This window comes from Caretta caretta, chromosome 3, assembly GCF_965140235.1.
Source record: "Caretta caretta isolate rCarCar2 chromosome 3, rCarCar1.hap1, whole genome shotgun sequence".
Lineage (NCBI taxonomy): Eukaryota > Metazoa > Chordata > Testudines > Cheloniidae > Caretta > Caretta caretta.
Window position 1 is genome coordinate 164,365,759 of NC_134208.1, and position 18,778 is coordinate 164,384,536.

Genomic DNA, 18,778 nt, shown 5'->3' on the forward strand with positions numbered 1-18,778 from the left:
CTTATCACCTCATTATCTTCGAGGTGTTTGCAAACTGATTTATTAATTATTTGCTCCATTATCTTTCTGGGTACAGAAGTTAAGGTGACTGGTCTGAAATTCCCCGGGTTGTCCTTATTTCCCTTTTTATATGTGGGCACTATATTTGCCCTTTTCCAGTCTTCTGGAATGTCTCTCATCTCATCTTATTTCAAAGATAATTGCTAATGGCTCAGATATCTCCTCAGTCAGCTCCTTGAGTATTGTAGGATGCATTTCATAGGCCCTGGTGATTTGAAGACATCTAACTTGTCTGAGTAATTTTTGACTTGTTCTTTCCCCATCATAGACTCTGATCCTACCTCATTTTCACTGGCATTCGCTACGTTAGGTGTCCAAATCACCACCAACCTTCTTGGTGAAAACCAAAACAAAGAAGTCATTAAGCACCTCTGCCAAATAGTTTTGTCAAGCTAGGGCGTAACCGTCTGTGTTTTCATCAAGCTCTGTGGTGAGAGAAAATAGGAATTCTGCAGATGCAAAAATTGTTTTATATTAATTAATTTTTGGAATATTTTTCAAAAACTGGTCTGCTGTTTTGTGAGATTCCTATGTCAAGAAAATAAATATGTGCACTTTTGGTGGATGCTGTGTGCAAAATGATCTGCAAAAGACTGAATAAGCAAAGGAACATTGATGATAGTTTGGGAAAAAAGTACATTTGCTTGGTACCACTGTAGAGGGGACTGTTTCAATGACATCCAAAATGTGCCTATGTTTATGAGCTGATGTGCTCAGAGACACTTTTCATTGTGTCTCATCACAGATAAGATTGTGCCTAACAAATCTGTGAGGTAGCTGTTGACTTGTACATTATTGATTATTTCACATTAGGTTTTAAAATAAAAGTTGTTCATGTGCCAATGTAACTTACTGTTATTCTGATGTTTCATTATGAAACATGCAGTGGTGTTGGCTATGAGATGCAGATTTGGATTACCATGTTCCTGCTGTCTGTATAAAGGTTAAAAATAGATATAGAATATTGTTCCTGGCACTTTTGGAAAGGTCTTTAAATGATGATTTCAGCAATATACAGATTTTAATGGTGCTGCATAGAACAGCATCATTTCACAGATTTATACTGACCTACATTTATTGAACTTTATCAAAATATTGCATTTTGTTTGCGTTTTAACAGGAATTTTGTGATCTTGTGACCAGATAACCATAAAATCATAGTATTAATTAAAGTAAAGGGCATTTGAGAAAATCAATATGCAGTATAATTTGCCTAGAGTACCCAGAAGGAGCACAAAGTTATTGTGATTTGAAATAGCTTAGCCCTCAAATCATAAAATTCCTGCAACATAGGCAGTAGGTAACCTTAGCATAAGAGAAGCCAGCCTAAATCAATTTTACCCTCCCAACTATATACATCATCCTTCCCCCTCAAACAAAGAATATGGAACTCTAAATGCAATAACTGCAACAATTTCTTAGCTACACCAGTGTATACCTATTGATTTAATGGGGTTGTACTGGTGTATCTGAGAGCAGAAGCTAACCTGCTGTATTAAAAATGGTTTGACTTTACCAAAAATATTCAGTAAAAATTAAACACTCCTATATGTCTAGCCTCAGAGGAAGAATGTAAAGCATAGATTATGGTGCTCTGTACACAGATATATTTATAACAGAAGACATACATTACCGTATATGTTAGATATGTGACATCTAGTTACCATTCCATTCTCTGCCTTATATGAGTCTATTTCCGCTCAGTGCATCCACTATGTACTCTTAATACTGAAATGTGCCCCAGCCTGTTTTGACCAGCTACACTGATGCCTGAGAGATGATGTCATGCAACTAGCACAGTGGATTCTTGAGTATGTTTGGAAAAGAAAGGTGCCTACCACAGCTGATTAAGCAGAAATAGGGACAGATCCTTAACAGATGGAGGAGTTTGGAAACTGTCTTGCTGGTGAGTTATTGTGGCCCAATAGTATTCTGAAACTATCTGCCTTGTATGTGACTCTCAGAAAGATACTCTATTTGTATTGTGCCTATGGCCTCTCCTGCCTAGAACCTTCCTAACTAATGGAACAATAATGTGCAGCCTTATATAATATGCTCATTTGGCATACAAATGTGCAATGTTATATCTCTAATCAACCAACCATCCACATACTGTTCTATGTTCATTTCAACTATGTATTTGTGCATAATTACCTTTGTAAGGTGATGATAAGCATCATTGTTTTGTCTGAAAATCGTTGAGGGGATTTTGCACTGTACATAGTTCATTATACAAAGTGGTACAAATCGAGTCCACTTACCTGGGTGGACAAGGTACAAAAAGCATTGGAACCACCCAGGGTCTCGTGTACAAGGGGCCAGATCATTGAAAGGAAATTCACATCCCCTGTATGCCACACAAAAATACTCTGCAGCAGTACACAAAACAGTACTTGGTTGGGCCAATTCCCCTTGTGTGTAGGAGGATACATGGGCCAGCAGCCCATGACCCGTAGTAGAAGTTGTGCAAGGGCTGAATTGGTGCTTCTGTGTCCCACTGCTGGTTTGTTGGGAAGAATTCAGTCCCAGCACCAAATCCCAGATTGGTTTGGAATGCCTTTGATGAGTGTGCTGATTCACACTGATTGGAGAGTATTTGGATTTTAGTGTGTGACACATTAATTTGTGTGTAGATTGTGTTTTGCAAGTGAAAAGGGGCTTGCTTTTTTTTTTTTTAAGAAGCATATTAGGGCCCAATTTTGTTCCCAGTGAAGTCAATGACAAACTCCCATTGATGTCATGCACTGACATCTCTGCGTGGTGCATGTTCAGTAGGTATGCAGACTTCATCCAGCTCTGCGTGCACTCTAGGTGAAGTGTGATATGCTTTATGACAAACATGCAGGAAGCTTTGTAACTGAGCAGACTTAGGCAAGTTCTCACCATAGTGCGTGGTTGTTTCTGCAGCTGGTTGACAAGGTGTTCACGGCTTAAAATCTGTGTTGAGGCAGGTAAACCTTGGCTGTAATGAAGGTCTAACACATCCCTTATGAATTCTATTCTCTGTGTGGGTTCCAAGGAAGATTCCTCTCTGTTGATTGTTAGGCCCAGTGCAATGAAAAGTTGGAGCAATTTAATGGATTCCTCTACCTGTTGTGGCGACTTCCCTCAAACCAGCAAGTCATCAAGTTAAGGATGAACTATTATTCCATCTTTTCTCAGGTGAGCCACACAACTACCAAACATTTGGTAAAGACCCTCAGAGCTGCCGAAGCTCAGAAGGGTAGCATGTTGTATTTGTAGTGGGCCTGTCCTACTTGGAACCTCAGGTACTAGCTGTGTGCAGGGAGAATTGATATGTGGAAATATGCATCTTGCAGGTCGAGAACTGCAGATCAGTCCTGAGCATCTAGTGATGGAATTATGGAGACAAGGATTACCATTCTGAACTTGATGAGGCAGATGAGAGTGTTGAGCCTCCTGAAGTCCAGAAGTAGATGCCATCCCCTTTTTGTCTTCAGGACTAAATCCCTTCTGCCTATATTGCAGTGGAACTTCTTCTCTTGCTCCAAGAGACAGAAGTAATTCTACCGCCTGAGTAATAGTCTCTCGTGAGACAGGCTGCTGAATAGGGAAGGGGAAGGAGATGGGCAATAGGGACAGACTATTTTTGGAACCCAGCAGTCTGATGCAATGAGGTTCCTAAAAAATCCCAAAAAACGTGGCCCTCCTGCAAGGGGAAGTAAAGGGTGAAGATCCTATGGACTAATTAAAGAGTGACTCTTGAGCATCATGTCAGAAGGATTGCCCTGAGGTTGTCGCAGCTGACAGGCAGATCATGTAGAAGCCTAAGTCTCCTCTTTGGAAAGTGCTGCCCCTTCCTCAGAGGCTTCAATGATCTTGATTGGAAAAAAGCTGCTGGTGATGATCTCTGTCTGGAATAAAACTGAGGCCTTTCCTGTTTTCTTTAAGGAGATGGTATGTATATTCCTACCAAACAAAGACCAGGAGTCTTTCAACAAATGTAGAGCATCATCTGTTTTTGTACTGAAGAAGTCAGTCTTCAAAGTGGACGTCTTTAATTGTTGTCTGCACCTCCTTTGGGACTAAGAGTCAGACTGAAGCCAAGGTGCTCTCCTCATGATAATGGAAGTTGTCATGGATCTTGCCATGATATTTGAAGCATGTAAGGAGAGCTTAGATATAGATTTTGACTATCCAAAATTACAGCCTTGCACTACTCCTTGCATTCCTGAGGAAGTCCGTCAGCAGTCTAGAGGCTTATGTACATGAATACTTAGTTGGCAGCAAGCTGGGGTGTAAATCTACCCTGCAGTCATGTGCAGTGCACTGAGGGTATGTCTACACTGCAATTAGACACCCGTAGCTGGCCCTTGCCAGCTGACTTGGACTTGCGGGGCTCAGACTAAGGGGCTGTTTAATTGTGAGGTAGACATTTGGGCTAGGGCTGGAGCCTGAGCTCTGGGACTCTCCCATTTCACAGGGTCCCAGAGGCCAGACTTCAGCCCGAACCCAGGCTGTCTTAGAGGATTGGGCTCAGGAACCAGGTGGTGATCTTGAGCTTACCAGGACACCTCTGGACTCAGACCAAGCTAATTTCAAGGGGAGGTCTTCCTTTCCCAGGTCCGATGCAGGCTATCTAGATCAGCCCTAGAGAAACAGTTTGAGGTGAGCCTGTTTTTCCAAAAGTTCCTTTTAGAAAAGGACATACAAATAGAACTCCTTGTCAACTTGGTAAGATCCACCTTCGACAGGTTGGGTCTCCTTCTCAATGTGTGCAAATCAATCCTATCCCCTACACGGAGGATGGAGTTTATTGGAGCAATATTGGACTCGGGCCAGGCCAGAGCATTCATGCCAGAGTCTCAGTTTTGGACAATGACAGACACCATACAAAGCCTCAAGCAGTACCCCACCACCACAGCAAGGAATTGCTTGAAGCTCCTTGGTCACATAGCAGCATGTACATACATGGTACAGCATGCGAGGCTGAGGCTCAGACCTCTCCAGGCCGGCTAGCATTGGCCTATCGGCCAGGGCATGATGGTCTGGACAAGATGGTCATCCTCCCAGTGCCAGTTCTGAAGTCATTCCACTGGTGGCTCGACCCACAGAAGGTATGCGCAGGAGTCCCCTTTGCCAAGCTCCAACTCTCCCTGTCCCTGGTTACAGATGGGTCACAGTTGTGGTGGGGTGCTCACCTGGGAGACCTTCAAACCCAAGGTCTCTGGTCACAAGATGAGCTCTCGCTCCACATCAATGTCCAGGAGCTGAGAGCGGTCCACCTAGCATGCCAGACCTTCCAGGCTCACTGGCAAGGGAAATGCATGGAGGTGATGATGGACAACACAACTTGTTTTATATAAACAAGCAGAGTGGAGCTCATTCTTCTCCCCTATGTTGGGAAGTCCTCAAGCTGTGGGACTTCTGCATAGCCCACTCAATTCACCTGGAAGCATCCTTCCTCCCAGGTTCTCAGAACAAGCTGGTGGATTATCTCAGCAGATCCTTTCACAATCACGAGTCGTCTATTCCCCCAGACGTGAACAACATTTTCCAAATGTGGGGAGTTCCCCATATTGACCTGTTTGCCACAAAGAGAAACAGAAAATGCCTCCGGTTCTATTCCTTCCTGAATCAAAGTCTGGGCTCCCTTGCAGATATGTTTCTCCTCCCTTGAACAAACCACCTGTTGTACACATTCCCTCCATTTCCACTCGTTCACAAGGTTCTGCTCAAGATCCGCAGGGAAGGGGCAGCGGTCATACTGATAGAACCAACCTGGCCCCACTAGCACTGGTATACCATGCTCCTGGAGCTATCGGTGGACACCCCAATCTCTTTGCCCCTGCTTCCAGACCCGATCACCCAAGACAAAGGCCATCTCCATCATCGCAACCTCGAGTCTCTTCACCTCACCGCTTGGAAGCTTCATGGTTAAACCTCACGGAGCTAATGTGCTCTGAGGCCATTAGGGAGGTCCTACTTGGCAGCAGGAAACCCTCCACCAGGGCTACCTACCTAGACAAGTGGAAAAGATTTGCAATCTGGTGCTCTCAGGGTTGTGCTCTCCCGATGCGGGCTTCTATACCGCTCATCTTAGACTACCTATTACATTTCAAACAGCAGGTCCTCTCAGTATCATCTCTCAAGGTCCACCTGGTGGTCATTTCGACATTCCACCCAGGAGCGGCTGGCCATTCAGTCTTTGCCAACCTGATGGTTAGTCGTTTCCTGGTCACCAAAACATCAGCAAGGTGAATGTCTGATCTTAAGGCTCTAACCTCCGACCCTCCTTATACCATTTTTCATAAGGACAAGGTGCAACTTAGGCCTCACCCAGCCTTCCTTCCAAAGGTTATCTCCCAATTCTATGCCAGTCAGGACATTTTTCTCCCAGTCTTTTATCTTAAGCCTCATGCGGATAGTTGGGAGCAAAGGCTACACTCCTTGGACGTTCGACAAGCACTGGCCTTTTACATTGCATGCATGAAACCATTCTGCAAGTTGAACCAGTTGTTCTTGGCAGTTGCAGGTAGAATGAAAGGCCTCCTGGTGTCATTGCAAAGAATTTTGTCATGGATCACATTCTGTATCTGGGCATGCTACGATCTTGCAAAAGTACCGGCCCCTGCACTGACAGCACATGCCACAAAAGCAGAGGCCTCCTCTGCAGCGTTCCTGGCCCATGTCCTGATCCAGGAGATTTGAGGAGTGGTGACTTGGTCCTCGGTTCACACTTTCACCTCTTACTATGCTACTACCCAGCACACCTGGGATGATGTGGTTTTTGGCAGAGCAGTGCTCCTATCTGTAATTCCATAAGCTCCAACCCACCTCCTAGTTAGGGCTTAGGAGTCACCTAATTGGAATCGACATGAGCAAGTACTCGAAGAATCAAGAACAGTAACTCACCTTCTCATAATTGTTGTTCTTCAAGATGTGTTGCTTATGTCCATTCCAAGACCCACCTGTCTTCCCCTCTGTCGGCAAGAAGGAACTGAAGAGGTGGTGGGTCGGCAGGGACCTAGATCCACCGCCATGAAGGCGCCATTCCAGGGGGCTCCACAGCCAACCCGATAGATGCTGCTTAGGGAAAAACCTTTTGATGACTATGAACATGGTGCACACACACCTAATTAGAGTAGACGTGAGCAACACATCTCAAAGAACAAGTTATGAGAAGGTAAGTAACCATTTTTTTCACGAGTATTTTCTAAACACACACTTATATAAAACCAAAACCTATCAAAATGGTTTCTAGATTTAAAAAATAAAACAATGGAACTAGTTGCTTTTAAACAATTAAAAATTCCCTTCCATTGTTAGCAACCCAAACACTGCATCAGTGGGAACAAGGGCTGTCAAGCAATTAAAAAAATTAATTGCCATTAATCGTGAGATTAATCGCACAGTTAAACAATAACAGAATACCATTTCTTTAAATATTTTGGATGTTTTTTACATTTTCAAATATATTGATTTCAGTTACAACAGAATAATAAGTGTACAGTGCTCACTTAATATTTATTTTTGATTACAAGTATTTGCACTGTAAAAAACAAAAGAAACAGTATTTTTCTATTCACCTAATTCAAATACTGTAATGCAATCTCTTTATCATGAAAGTTGAGCTTAAAAATGTAGAATTATGTACAAAAAAATTGCATTCAAAAATAAAACAATGTAAAATTTTAGAGTCTGCAAGTCCACTCACTCCTACTTCTTATTCAGCCAATCGCTCAGACAAACAAGTTTGTTTACATTTGCAGAAGATAATGCTGCCCGCTTCTTGTTTACAATGTCACCTGAAAGTGAGAACTGGCATTCACATGGCACTGTTGTAGCCAGTGTTGCAAGATATTTATGTGCCAGATGTGCTAAAGATTCATATGTCCCTTCATGCTTCAACCACCATTCCAGGGCACATGTGTCCATGATGACAACAGGTTCTGCTCGATAACAATCCCAAAGCTGTGCGGACTGATGCATGTTCATTTTATTATCTGAGTCAGATGTCATCAGCAGAAGGTTGATTTTCTTTTTTGGTGGTTTGAGTTCTGTAGTTTCCACATCAGAATATTGCTCTTTTAAGACTTCTGAAAGCATGCTCCACACCTCGTCCTTGGAAGGCGCTTCAGATTCTTAAACCTTGGGTTGAGTGCTGTAGCTATTTTTAGAAATCTCACATTGGTACCTTCTTTGCATTTTGCGAAATCTGCAGTGAAAGTGTCCTTAAAATGAAAAACATGTGCTGGGTCATCATCTGAGACTGCTATAACATGAAATATATGCAGAATGCGGGTAAAACAGCAGGGGACTTACAAGTCTCCCCAAAGGAGTTCAGTCGCAAATTTAATTAACACATTATTTTTTTAATGAGTGTCATCAGCATGGAAGCATGTCCTCTGGAATGGTGGCCAAAGCATGAAGGGGCATATGAATGTTTAGCATATCTGGCACGTAAATAGCTTGCAATGCCAACTACAAAAGGGCCATGCAAATCTCCGTTCTCACTTTCTGGTGACATTGCAAATAAGAAGAGGACAGCAAATGTAAATGTAAATGTAAACAAACTTGTTTGTCTTAGCGATTAGCTGAACAAGAAGTGGGACTGAATGGACTTGTAAGCTCTAAAGTTTTACATTGTTTTGTTTTTGAGTGCAGTTATGTAACAAAAAAAATCTACATTTGTAAGCTGCACTTTCACGACAAAGATTGCACTACAGTACTTGTATGAGGTGAATTGAAAAATACTATTTCTTTATTTATCATTTTTCCAGTGCAAATATTTGTAATCAAAATAATATACACTTTGATTTCAATTACAACACAGAATACAATATATATGAAAATATAGAAAAACATCCAAAATATTTAATAAATTTCAATTGGTATTCTATTGTTTAACAGTGCAATTAAAAGTGTGATTACTTTTTTTAATCGTAGTTAATTGCATGAGTTAACTGCGATTAATCGACAGCCCTATTGGGAACATGATATTGAAACTGACCATAAATGAAGCAAACCTGACTCCATTGATTTTTACTGAAAGGAATACAGATAGGGCCACATTGTGACCCATTCATCCACCCCTTGCTCTTACTGAAAGGTTGACAAGTGAATCTTCTTAATGTCAGTGAAATCACTTATGTGAAGGCTTGTCTGCTCTTAACACTGGTACAGCTGCACTGCTGTAGTGCTTAGTGAAGACTCTACCTACGTTGACAGTAGGGCTTCTCCCATCTGCGTAGGTACTCCACTCCCCTGGGAGGCAGTAGCTATGTCGATAGGAGAAGCCCTTCCATCAACATAGCGCTGTCTATATTGGAGGTCAGGTTGGTATAATTATGTCACTCAGGGGTGTGGATCTGCCATAGTCCTGAGCAATGTAGTTATACCAATTTAAGTTTGCAGGGTAGACCAGGGCTGAGTAATTAACTGCTCACCAATGTGAATAAGGAGGTCACAACCTGGTCTTAAGTAAACAAGAAGTATTAATAATTAAAATGTTGACTTTTTAAACTTCCTCCATATTTAATAGTCTAAAATGTTACAGGAAACAATGTAAGATTTTTAAGATAACTTTGGCCTTTTTATTATATAAAAAAAGCCTAGATAACTGTTTATTGGGTTTTAAATATTAGATTAACTCACATTTGTTCAGCTACTAAATGAAGACTGCACACTTACAATAACTTACAAACTAACCTTTTCATTCTGTTTTTCAGCATGTCTTTGTGCGTATTTCCATCTTAAGAACCTGGGTCATTGGGCCTCAAAGCTATTAGCTCAATATAGGGGTCAATGGGCTGCAGCTCTCCTGTTCCTTTCCAAACTACTGCCCATTTACCTATTTTACTGCTTGGTGGACAGAAACAATTGAGCAGTTAAAGGGCCTTGCCCAGGAGACTTGCCACAAATGAGTTTTCAAAACTCTCACTAATTTTATATCTTATCATTTATATCAATCTGTTTCAAAAACACAATAATGACAGCTCTACCTTCTGAGTCTGTAGGATTCATATGGCTCTACAACAGCAGTGCAGGAATCAGATGACTTAAGTTTCTACTTAATAAGTAGTGAGAGGATGAAAATAATTGAACAAAAACAAAGCTAATGTACAGACATGTAAATGTGCTTTATAAATTCTATCATTTGCAAATAAATTAATGTTTAACAAATGAAAGTCACACTCTATTCCTGCATAAAGGGCATATCCTGCCCCATCTTCCATGACCACAGAGTGCCCTTTACCGGAAGAATTGGTGTGAATCTGTTGTGTAATGTGAGATACAAGGTACATGTGGGTGCAAGGTGTGGGAGGGAGGAGAGAAGCAGAGGGGGGCACACATTCTGCATGGCACAGAGCACAGAGTAAGAGAGCCCAATCAGTGACAGTTCGCAGGGGATAAATATAGAGTGAGCTGACCCATCCTCCCTTCCCAGTGAGCTCATTCAAGATCTTGTATAGGCTAGTGACTGCAGAGCCATTCCATGACTTGAAAGTGTAAATTCCTCCTCTCCTTGGCCACTTGCACATAAGCCCAGGGCTCTGAATTTGAACCCTAGTGTGTAAGTTCATAAGAAATGCATAGCTAGATCTTCAGCTGGTGAAAATCAGCATAGTTCCATTGAAATTAATAGATTGTGTTGGTGTTACACCAATTTATGATAGTTTAGGATCTGGTCTATAATCTAAATACAAACCAAAAAATTAACCTGTTATATACAGTTCATGTTGCGTGATATGTACACAGTATGTCCTCAGAGATCTTCATATTTAAGTTTGCATTGGATACCAACTCATGCATAAAAGAGCAGCATCACACTAATTTAACACACACTTTTTCTAATGATTAATCCTTTCATGGTTAAATTTGTTGTTCATTAGGGGAGGGGTCATATAAACACTTTAGACCTGATTCTCCATTGTCTTGTGTTAAGTGTTTCCACCTGTGCAAAGTGCATGTGAACTCCTGATTTGGAGCAATGTATAGGCTCCATGGAGCAATGTAGTGAAAAATCAGTTTTGTAGAGCCCTATCCAGACAAAGCCCTGCTCTATACTAGAACGATTTGCTGGTTTTACTATATCAATATAGTTAAATTTGCAAAACCCTCATAGTCTGGAGGCAGTTTTATCAGTATAAAAATGCTTACACCTGTATAGTTTATGCCATTTGTGAACTGGGTTCAGTTATCCTTCTTTAAGTACGTCCAAACTAGGGCTATACTGGGGGGAAGGGTGGGGAAAATCACAACTCCCACTGGCCTAGCTAAAATTCCCAAAGCACTGTATACACTAGCATTTGCACAGTGATGACTAGAAGAAACAGTGGATCCCGATCATCCCTATGCACTGCCCACACTTCCCAAAAGAGAGTGCGCTGGATGGTGGCAGGTTGCACACTGGAATACCTACCCATGATGCACCACACTCTGCTTGGACACACACACTCCTAGTGAGTATGTGGAACGCCGACCCAAGGAACACAAGCGATATACTAACTGCAGTGGTTGCCAACATAACTGGTATCTGCCAAAGTTTGTAGTTTAGACATGGCCTGATTCATTTTTATTCATCTTGGAAAGAAGTCTCCCACACCATGGCAGATATATTATAAAGCATGGAATTCACTGAGTACCCAATGCCGTTCCCACAGTAATTGGGTGAAGCTGAGTCCGGAACTACATAACCAGGATTCTATGCCCAGGAGTGGGGGAGGTTTGTGACTTCTTATATGATTAAAACTGGCAGCAAGTACCACTGCTACAGGGGAAATACACTCTCAGAATAGGGATCAGCAACTTTGAAGCCAGAGAGGTGAATCTGGGCTAGATAAAAACTTTTGAAAAGTCTACTGTTTTGCAAATATTAAGGGTGAGATTTTAAAAAGCTTTCAATATTGGCTTAATACTCCTTCCTATATAATTTCTTTTTTATCAGTTTCCTCTTTTAACATAGTAGAATGGATCAGCTCAACAAATGTAATTCCTCCTTCTTTCATTTTTCTCATTCTGCTTTGTTAAATGGGGAAGTAGGCGTTATTAGAAGTCATGCCAGTGTTATTAATCAAATGTCATGAACAACTGTGCTTGAGGAATGGGGTGGTTCTATTGCCTCCTTATACCTCTTACCATATAGTATTTGTCATGATTTAAAGTATTTAACTTTGCATGATTTATAAAGAAAACATGCTATTATAACAGATAAAGGTCATTGGCAAAAACAGATTTTCCTTCTTCAGGGTATTTTGAAAAAAATTGGCTGAAAAGTTTACTGTCTGACTCACTTCCTTTGATATCAGTGTCTGCATGTGTTTGAGGGAAAAAACAGGAAAGTTGATATAACGGGAAAGTTTATAATGGGAAGGGGTGAAGAAAAGAACCACAAAAATGATACAAGAGCTGGAAAAAATGTCTTACAATGAAAGACTTAAAGATCTCAACCTCTTTACTTGACCAAAAAGAAGGCTGAGAGGTGACTTGATCACAGTATATACCTACAGTAAAAGCTGTGTTATCTGGCCCTGTACCAACCAGAAAGCTCTATAAACTGGCATTTCTAATCTTCATAGAAAGTCCGGTTTATAGTCCTGTTGGCATGGGGCCAGGAGGCTCCCCACCTGGCTCTGTGTGGCTCTCCGGAAGTGGCAACCTGTCCCAGCTACTCCTAGGCAAAGGCTGTGGTTCTCGGCCAACGGGCACTGCAGAGCCAGCGTTCGGAGCGGGGGTAACACACAGAGCTGCCTGCTGCACCTGTGTCTAAGAGCAGTCGGGACAGGTGGCCACTTGTGGGGAGCTGCCCAAGGTGAATGCCCCCCAGATCCGGCACTATGAGCCCCCTCCCTTCTAGTCCCCCTGTCCCGAGCCCCCTCCTGCACCCAAACTCACTCCCAGAGCCCAGGCCCCGCACCCCCTCCCGAGCCACACCCCCTAGCTCTGCACCGCCTCCCACACCCAAGCTCCCTCCCTCTTAGTTAACTGGCATTTTTCACTTACTGGCACCCCCCTATTCCGCCAACATGCTGGATAAAACAGCTTTTACTGTATCTTCCCAGGGGAAAAAAAATCAGGTACTAAATGTGTCTTCAGTCTAGCAGAGAAAGGCATAACAGGAAGCAATCGATGGAAGTTACAGACAGACTAATTCAAATTAGAAATGTTTCAGAGTAGCAGCCGTGAGGCACAAATTTTCAACAGATTAACTATAGGGACAATGTTTCAATAGAAGTGATGGATTTTCCATTTCTTGATGGAGTCTCCATCTCTTGATGTCTTCAAATCAAGGCTGGATGCTTTTTTGGAAGAAATGTTTTAGTCAAATACAAGTTATTTGGCTCAATGCAGGTGTAACTGGGTGGAAAACTACAGCCTGTGTTATATAGGATGTCAGACTAGATGAACACAATGGTCCCTCCTGGCCTTAAAATCAGTGAATCCATGAATCTCATCCTGAATTATGGCACTGGAATTATGGCACTTTTTGTCCATCCCCAGTAAAAAATATTTTTTTTTCTGTTTCGTGCTACAGTCATAGCCAGTAAAAATGACACATTGACCTCTCTTAGTTCTGCTCGTGAATATTAATGAGAAGTAACTCTTCTCTTTAAATAATGGGAGGCTGTATTTTTAATTATCTGAAAGCAATTGACAGTGAAAAACCAGAATTATTCATTTTTTCTATAACTTTTTTCATAAAAAGTCTTTTCAAAGAATTGCTGTAGTGAGCTATGGAGTCCTACAGGTGGGGGAGGTTTAGATTGGATATTAGGAAAAACTTTTTCACTAAGAGGGTGGTGAAACACTGGAATGCGTTACCTAGGGAGGTGGTAGAATCTCCTTCCTTAGAGGTTTTTAAGGTCAGGCTTGACAAAGCCCTGGCTGGGATGATTTAACTGGGAATTGGTCCTGCTTTGAGCAGGGGGTTGGACTAGATGACCTTCTGGGGTCCCTTCCAACCCTGATATTCTATGATTCTATAGGTTATAAGTCAACACAAAGAGCCAGACTGTGACTTTTTGTTGCAAAAGTGCATGTCAGGGTAAAAAGGGCAGAATGACAGTTCCCCTCACACTTGCTGATCTTGCACAAAGATCAGTCAAAATACAGCCCCTGAATCTGGGGGAGTGGAAACAATGCATGCACATATCATCCCCAGTCAGCAGAGTGAGCTGAGACCATGACTCTATACCTACCTCTTCTCCAGGCCACAAAGCAGACCAGAAGCACCAAGAGGCACAAGCTTCATTGTCCTAAAGAATAGGGCAGCCTGCAGAGCCCCTGTGCATTAAAGAGCTGGCGGAGCATGCCATCATTCTAGTATTCCCCTGTTGGATAATGAGGCACCACATAATACTTTACTCAAGGCACTGTCCCTAGCTAACCCTGAGCTTGCTCCTCAAGTGACCACCCAACCTGTATTTTAAGGAACAGCCCTTATTTGGTGCCTTGTATCCGTGACCTATATGAAGAAGTATTTGATCAGCTAAAAGTATATTTTCTATCAATAATCAGGCAAAGTAATATACACTGTGATAAAAACATATTTTTGTATCACGTGGGCTGTTATGCCTTAAGTAGTAAACTCTGGTCCACATTTTTCATTTTCCTTTATTTCCTTGGGATGTAGCTGGTTGTCCTTTTTGACGTACTGTGTTCCAACAGATTTCAGTAACTGCACATGTGAATAAGTGCTCACTGACATGAATCAGAGTTGAACAATCTAGCCAACAGAGGACCAAATTCAATTCCTTGACCCACTGGTTGCACACAATTTTTTTTTACATAGAAATGAAACATTTTTTATGCTTGTGTAATGTTTCTGTAAACTCATAACTTTAAATTGCTTACTGGATTATTAAATAGTGAACTGCAAGTTGAAAAGAATTTTCATAGAATTTTTTTAATGGCAAATAGCACTTTTTTTAATTAAGTGACCAAACTCAGGGGCATGTAAAATTCTGAACAATTTTAATAACCTAAATTGTTAAAATGATTGCTTCTAAAATATCCAGCTGATAAATATTTATATACTTTTCTCTCACACAAGTCTGTAGTTTTCAAGTTATAGAAATATTTGAAGTGCGGAGACTTCCTTGGGTAACCTGGTCTAACCTGTACTATGGATGGCCTGTCATTTATCTACAAATAGATAAAAACTGAACTGCTATCATTTAATCAGTTACAACCTGAAAATTATATTTTGAAAATCAAGTTTATTAATATGTAATCTTTAAGTAACCATATTTAGCCTCCTAATTTACACAATATTTATGATGCTCTACATGTCCTTGAAATAGGGAACAGGGACACTATACCATGAAAAAGTGGTCTAGCTGCTGGAGTTCATAAATTTTGTTCAGCTTTGGATGAGTTCAAAGAATTGCCATGTAAGAAAAGCCTTACAGAGGGAATTTATCTGATTATGGCAGTAATAATTACCCAGCTGTTTATTGCAGATAGAGAAATAATTCATGTAGGCAATAGGCCGTGGTGGCAATGACACTCCGCATTTAGTAAATATGCAAACTGTTCACTTCTAATTAACGAAGCTAGAGGATGCCCTTATTAAATGTATAAACTAAAAGTGCCTTCCTGACAAGTGATGAATTGTTACATTGCACAAACTCTTGCCACAGAATTATTGGAGTGAACTTGGGGCTTAACTTCATTAAGAGATCTTGTGGGATAGTTAAATGAGGATGGACAGCATAACAAGGTCTACCTGACAGCCAATGATATGTTAAAGCTTAATGAAACTGCACCTTTTCCTTCTTTCTACTTACTTTATTGTTAAGATCCCACTTTAGATAAAGTACAAGACTGGAAAGTTACTTAAATTAGGACAATGCAAAAGCATGACACAAGTCAGGATTTGACTGGTAAAATCCATCTAGAGAAAAGACATTAAAGATTAGTAGTAATTTTCAGAGAAATATTTCAACATCAAAAATCCACCCATTCATTGCAGTGCTTTCAAAGCTCACTGCTATAAAATTATTATTTGTAATGTCACTCCTACTCAACCTTGCCATGAATTAATCCATTAAAAGTAGTTTAGATCACAGTGGACTAATTAGTGCAGTAAGTGAATACACCAGCCTTTCACTTCTGGAGACCCAGACTCAAATTCTTCCTTAGGTCACAAGTGAAATAAGTTAATGGCAATTATTTGTAAGGCTCAACAATGTGCTTGGCGCTGTACAGGATACAGAATCTTTGGGATTATATCATCTAATGAATTAGTTTACAGTTTTGAACTACAATCTAATTAATTAGTTAATGTATTTGAAGATGAAAAGTGATATGTAGGTGCAAAGAAAGTGGATATTGGTGCATGCCACAAAGCTACCAAAGAATGTGGCAGGACAACTGGCAGCATCTGCTCGAGAGATACCCTCTAGGCAGGGTGGATAGATTTAAATCACAGCTATTTAAATCACTGATTTTAATCATGATTTAAAACAGGCAACAGGATACCTAGTTTTAAATAATCAATTTTAATCTTTTTTTGCATTTGTACTTTTTAGTTATTTTCCTAATAGTCTACCAGCCACATTTAGAAAGGGGGTCTTATTAACAAGTTAGGATAACTCATCAGCTAGAAAAATTCCATTGCTACCACAAGTTAGCCCCATAGCTGGTGGTCATCACCGGGATGGATGTAGACCCTGGAAGAGGTGCAGTTTTTCTATATCACATAATTTTTAAATGGCATTGGGAATCCAATCAAAAAATAAATAAAATCACAAAAAGGGGCCATAGGTTGAAGACACAGTTTAATTTTGACCAAAATTAGCAGAAAGCTTCTAAATACAATTGATAATGCTCAAAATAGTATTGTTTTGGAAAGTTTGGGAAATATTTAACTCTAAGTGCTCTATTTTATGTACTTCCCCTACTTTTTTTTTGCATTCAATTAAAGAAAATATCTGCAGTCACATGACAGTCTGAGCTGCTTTGTACCATGTAACACATCACAATATTTGTCATTATTTGTATAATGGACTGATTTGAGAAACGTTTTTATGATGTTAAGCACATAGTAAGACTGCTAATTATACATTTTTTTGAAGTTTAAAATGCTCTGGCAGGCTTCATGAACAATATCCAATCACTCCACCAGCTCATGGACAGTTACATTACCCAAGGAAAAACTGTTCAGATACATTTCTGTTCTGGGAAAACTATGTAAAGTATTTCTCCCAACTACTGTACCGATAGATAACATAGCAGCGAAGAGAGAGACAATAACAAGTCCATGGAGCTTGAGACATAGGCAGAGATGATTCTACTTGACTTCCAGTGCGGTCATGTGAATTATGCTAGAACACTCAGAATAAATGGGGTGCTAATGTGGGGCTTGGACTCAGATGTTGTGCACAAGATATTGTTCTATCCTTGGGGTAGATTAATTCTATTTCAAAACTGGTCTTGGCCAAATGAAGAGATTCATTCCAATGCATAAAGTGGCTATGGAGCTGGGATCAGATCTGTGTCTCATGCTGCCAAACATTCATTCTGTCAGTGGATGTGACTCCTCTTCATCTTTCAGTGGCATGGAAAAAAAGAGATGGCTGAAAACAGCAGCTGAGGACCCAGAGCTCATGGAGGGCTTGAAATGTCTTGGGAGCAGTGCATCTTAGACAGAAGAAGAGACGGAGGCAGCCTGTCTCACTGGTATTTTTAATTTACTGTGGTAAGAAGTAAGCACCTCTGGATAATGTATGCTACGAGTTGTTTGATAAGAACAAAACAAGCGAGAAATTGCCACCAAAATTCATATGAAATCATGCATCACTTCAAGTGTCCCCACTCAACAATGGATGGGGATCTTATTTCTAACATGGTTGTGCTGTCACCTGCTCCAGAAGCAATCCTCACCTTTGTGCAGTGTGGTTGTGAGAGTACCTGTGCAACAAGGAAATGCAAATGCTACAGCAAAGATTTGATGTGCTCTGATGTACGTAACTGTGACAGTGACAAGTGTAGCAACAGAGTATTAAACACATCAGACACAGATTCTGAGGAGGAATAGAAATGTTTCAACTATCAGCAAATTTACTGTGACTATTTCTGTGAGTAAATATAGCTTGAAGGGTTGTTGCTCAGTTATATGTAGGAGTTATATAGCTATACTTCATTATTCGCACAATATACTCATACAAGACAGTCTACAGGCCTTCTACTAAGAATCATTACTGTTATATAAGTAGTTTACATGTACTGTCATTGTATTCAGTGGTAGTAAGAAGATAATTACAGTTGTATTGTGTAGCAAGGGGACGTGGCCTCCCTCCCCCATGGATTGGGAGACTCCCACGCCCATCCTCTGGTGGGCGGAGCCAGGCCCACCATACTGGAAACAGACAGGAGGGACAGGAACCAAAAGTATAAAGGGCAGGCTCTTGAGCTCAGTTGGGCTGGAGCCACCAGAGGAGAAGGATTTCTCCTGCCTGCTGCTTGAGCCCAATGGACACCACTACAGCGCCAAAGTCCTTGAGGAACTGCTGGATGCTGGGGACGCTGAGGAGCTGTCAGGGCTGCGATTATTTGTGTATCCCGGGGAGACAGATGATGACCCCGAGACACAGGTACCCCACAGCAGGAGAGTAGGAGGTAGCCCAGGGGAACTGGTTGTATTGTGGCCTTAAATTAGGTCAGCATGTTTCGGGTGGATCCCCACTGACCCAGTAGAGGAACACTCCACTACTGCTAGGGCCCTGGCCTGGAACCCAGTGGAGTCAGGTGG

General features: G+C 41.1%; 1 protein-coding gene and 1 long non-coding RNA gene across 4 annotated transcripts in view; one reads left to right on the forward strand and one right to left on the reverse strand.

The window, feature by feature from the left end:
• Positions 1-18,778, reverse strand: part of SPATA17 (spermatogenesis associated 17) — a 148,338-nt gene that overhangs the window by 89,621 nt on the left and 39,939 nt on the right. The gene's annotated exons all lie outside the window — the stretch shown is intronic.
• Positions 1,920-18,778, forward strand: part of LOC125633639 (uncharacterized) — a 33,576-nt gene continuing 16,717 nt past the window's right edge. The window contains exon 1 of the long non-coding RNA XR_007355678.2: positions 1,920-1,966. This is a non-coding gene — a long non-coding RNA (uncharacterized LOC125633639). The remainder of the gene's footprint in view (positions 1,967-18,778) is intronic.